Source organism: Neoarius graeffei, chromosome 16, assembly GCF_027579695.1.
Source record: "Neoarius graeffei isolate fNeoGra1 chromosome 16, fNeoGra1.pri, whole genome shotgun sequence".
Lineage (NCBI taxonomy): Eukaryota > Metazoa > Chordata > Actinopteri > Siluriformes > Ariidae > Neoarius > Neoarius graeffei.
Window position 1 is genome coordinate 34,699,964 of NC_083584.1, and position 4,722 is coordinate 34,704,685.

The following is a 4,722-nucleotide window of genomic DNA, read 5'->3' on the forward strand; positions in this document are numbered from 1 at the left end:
TCGACATGTTCCTTGAAATCACTTCCATTTTCTGTGTGGCAGTTTGGCTGCTGGATAATATTTTAAGTAGTAAGCAATTATATTATTAGTTTCAGGTTGCCTAACAGGGCGGCACAGTGGTGTAGTGGTTAGCGCTGTCGCCTCACAGCAAGATGGTCCTGGGTTTGAGCCCAGTGGCCGGTGAGGGTTTTTCTGTGTTGAGTTTGCATGTTCTCCCCGTGTCTGTGTGGGTTTCCTCTGGGAGCTCCAGTTTCCCCCACAGTCCAAAGACTTGCAGGTTAGGTTAATTGGTGGCTCTAAATTGACCATAGATGTGAGTGTGAATGGTTGTTTGTCTCTGTGTCAGCCCTGTGATGACCTGGTGACTTGTCCAGGGTGTATCCCGCCTCTCACCCATAGTCAGCTGGGATAGGCTCCAGCTTGCCTGCGACCCTGTAGAACAGGATAAGCGGCTACAGATAATGGATGGATGGATGTCTAACAGGCTTCTGAAACATCCAACCACATGTACTGTAGCTACAGGGAGGTACTAGTTTCAGAAATCTTTTCTGTGCATCATTTTAGTCTGGATTGTCAAACAAGGGAGACTCAGACACCTGTCCTCTTTCATATTTCTGTTGTATGGTATCTTAACAAAATTATACAGGTAGTGGCGACTTGTCCAGGGTGTACCCTGCCTTTCGCCCATAGTCAGCTGGGATAGGCTCCAGCTTGCCTGCGACCCTGTAGAACAGGATAAAGCGGCTACAGATAATGAGATGAGAGGATCTGGTCCCCATAGTTCAAAATTTGTCATTTGTAAATTTTCAAACTAGGTGCTTGACAAATGACAATATTTGGGAAACTATTTGGTGGTTGCTATTGTGCTGATGTTTGTCCAGACATAAAGACTGTATCGAAGGAAACACTGAGGTAGTGTGAGAGGAGAAAATGGATTATTTACAACCCCTGGCTCAGTGAAGGATTCTTTGTGCTGCAGCATTATGAAAAAGAGTGATGTGAAAGAAAACGGGTAGCGTAACCTGTTCAGCAATGCAGCCATGCCCTTATTTATGTGTGTTCGTTTAGAAGCCTTCACTAAAGGTTTTAGATACAAATATTTCCTTACTATGTACGGAGGCTATAATCTATTTTTTACTCTCTTATTGACATTGTTGACATGTACAGTACGTGTGCGTACATATGTGTGCTCATTATGCAGGTGTGTGTGTGTTTCTCTGTTGAGAATTAAATGGTATTATTATCCAAGTATTCAATTTCAACAAGTATCTCAGGTCCACAGAGTAAACTATACTTGTCTCAGCTTCCATTCTCTGCAAATATTTTACCTTTTGCCACATTTTAAGCTTCAAGCCGCATCATGCTAAATACAAGTCTTCAAATAACAGTCCAAGGGTGTTTTTATAAATTATTATTATTCAAAACAGCTGCATAACTATAATGTCCCCCAATGCACTATTAAGCACTCATCTAGATACAGAATCACTGTTGTGAATACCAAACTCAAATTTGTTCTCAAGCACAAACGAGGCATAAACAAGGAGAAACAGATCTTTTTTGCACCCATCCTTCCTGGTAAAGAAAGCAGCGTGCTCCCTGTCTCAGCCGCTGGGAAATCATCAGGCGATATGAAGCAGAGACAGCAAAACAGAAACTGAGAACTTTCAGAACTTGACATGCATTTGGCTTTGAGGGGAAATTTGAATTGAATCAGGCAGCAGTGATATGTATGTCATAAAGTAAGTAAATAAAATAAATACTGCAATATTTAGCAGAAGACAGAGAGGGGAAACTTGTAATCATCTTTTGGCACAGCATGTACTTCTGTCCAAGTTGTTTAGTGATTGAAAAATGTATGGCACAAAATATTATAAATTAAAATTAAACCAACACAAGTCAATATAATAAAAAAAGGGCTTAGTATGATCTTGTGTTAAATGAGAAAGCAAAAGTTTAACATTTCACAGTTGAATGCTCACTTTGGTGGTCCACTTTTGTTCATTTGTTTCAAATTTTAATGATTTTTTTTTTTTAAGATAAATGATTAATATTCCTGTAAAAGATCCTGCTCAGTCATTTACGCTGAACCCATTATTTGCTAGATTTAAAACATAAAAATAAGAAAAGTGTAGACATCATTTCAATGTCTTTTACTCAATTGAGTTTCTAAACGTTTAGTTAATTGCATTCATTTTCCTAATGTACAAGTAATAAGTAGGCCAAGGGGAAGTCTGGGTCACCTAAATGTGGCATGACACCAATTGTGTCTTTTAGGGCCTGGTCCCACAACACCAATAACTATGATTATACCTATAACTACAACTATGACTATACCTATGCCTGAATTTAGTTCCAGTCTGGAGCAGTCACACCACAACTATAATACCGACTATAATATCACTTGGTCCTGACACTTGGGTAAATAAATGCATGCAACTTAGGAATAGTCATGGAAGTTTTTTTCCAAGTAGTAGCACATTATTCCTGGTCATACTGTACAGCTTGGACTTCAAAGCAACCCATGCACATACTCCGGTGGTTGACAAAACACGGATAGGTCACGGACTATGGAAATATAATTTAAAAAAGGATACAAAATACGGAATGGTTATGGATTTTAATACAGACGCATCATGGATGCTAATAATTTACGGATTGGTCAGGGACATTTCAGTATATTACAGATTGGTTATGGATTTCATACGGATGATGTATCACGGATAAAAACTTAAGAAACCTAAAACAATTAAATGCTTGGCCTGCTGAAGTTCATAATTAAAATATCTTACCTGCATTTATATGTTTACTTTATCAATTTACTATTGATATTTCACAGAAAATCACATATCTGTGAATAAAAGATCTGTGCTTTGTATTATTTTTTTTTTATTATTTTCCGTGAATCCATATTCTGTGACTTCATGATGCAACAAGGATGTACAAAGATGCCCGGGAAAAATAACATGTGTTCAGACAACGTCATGTTTAAACAATTACCTGATTGGTCAGATCTTTTATCAGATCAGGTCCAGGCCTGGAAAAATCGATCCAGAAGCAATCTCACAGATACCGATAAACCCAGGCCTGGGCTATAGGTATCGTTATTGGTCTGATGTGACCACCAACCACATAAACCACAAGGGAAAGATTTATTTATAGTTATCATTATAGTTATAGTTATCAGTATTGTGGGACCAGGCCTTTAGTTTTGGGTTTCCCTTTGGAAATTGTAACTATATAGAAATTCCAAAAGAAATATCAAATAATAATTACAACATGTTCTCTGAATGCCTAAATAACATAGTTTTACATAGTAAATGACACAGATGATTTATCTTATATCATGCTCTCTGTACAGGAGCTATCTCCTGTCCTCACTGGTGAGTAAGCTGCCAACCTCCAGCAGCAGAGACGAACTGGTTATCCCTGGAGGCCCTGCTCAGTGGCGTAAAAAAAAAAAAACCTCCAGTGTTGTTGGTCATGTCTGACTCTTTGTGGTCTTTATCTTCCGTGTGTTGGTGTTTTGTGGTGGCCATGCAGCCAGTTTGGGGAGATGATTTGAAAGACTTTGTGTGCAACACAGTTCAGCTGAGGTGCACGAATGTGTGCTATGCACACATTCCCCATCTCTCATATCTGCTTGTGGGCCCTTCAGCTCATATTCATAACCTGCCCATCTTTCATGGTGGTGGGTCATGTCAAACTCCATGAAAAGAAGAATCAAAATAATGTCACCATTCAGGAAGTTAAACGTTTGTATACCAACCTGGGAAAGAAGCATGGCTCCCTCTGGTGGACCTACCTGCTTAGTCTGATATGTAAAGTAGCCATTGATGCTGGCTTCCTCTACATCCTGTACTATATCGATAAAGTATTTGACTTGCCCACTCTGATAAAATGCAATGTACATCCTTGCCCTAACGTGATGGACTGCTACCTGTCCTGTCCTACAGAAAAGAAGATCTTCACTATTTTCATGGTTGCCTTCTCTGCCCTGTGCATCCTCATGTGTATCATTGAGATGATCTACCTGGTATGTAAGCACTGTAATAAAGTGCTTCATGAACACATAGAGCAAGAGCGTATGCAATTTGTTGAGCAGCATGAACTGAGGATTTTTTCTCAATCAAACTGCAAGTGTAGAGTGGATCCTACTACATCCTCCACTCACAGCCTCAGCAAACTGAAAAAAGACATGGCTGCTAGTGAAATCAGTTAGTGTTACTGTTGTGTCTGGAATCCTTTGTACATGACGGAAACCTTTTTTACAGTTGACTTAATGTGAAACATATTAAAGGTGTTGCATGCTTTACATTCATATGAAGTGCAAAATATTTCTGTATAATCATCAAAGAAGGCGTCATTATATCAGAAAATATCTGGCCTTCGGCCTTAATGGAAAACATCTTAGTTTTGTCTGTTAAACTGGGATTAAAAGGCCTAAGGCCATGATTTTAGCAAACACATTTCAGGTGTCATATATGTCAATCAAAATATCTTTCATAATTTTGATGTTATGGTGTTTATGAGCTTACATTTAGGCTTCAGCTGAACAGTTATGTTTGTTACTAAAACCAAATACTGCCCCCTGGTGGACAAACATAAATATTACATTAAATTTTCATAAACATTTCAGATGTGTACCCTGTCATGATCTGGTGACTTGTCCAGGGTGTACCCCGCTTCTTGCCCATAGTCAGCTGGGATAGGCTCCAGCTTGCC

At 39.0% G+C, this 4,722-nt stretch overlaps 1 pseudogene; it reads left to right on the forward strand.

Moving 5' to 3' along the window:
* Positions 1 to 2,945: 2,945 nt before the first annotated feature.
* Positions 2,946 to 4,219, forward strand: LOC132900223 (gap junction beta-4 protein-like; annotated as a pseudogene).
* Positions 4,220 to 4,722: the final 503 nt, after the last annotated feature.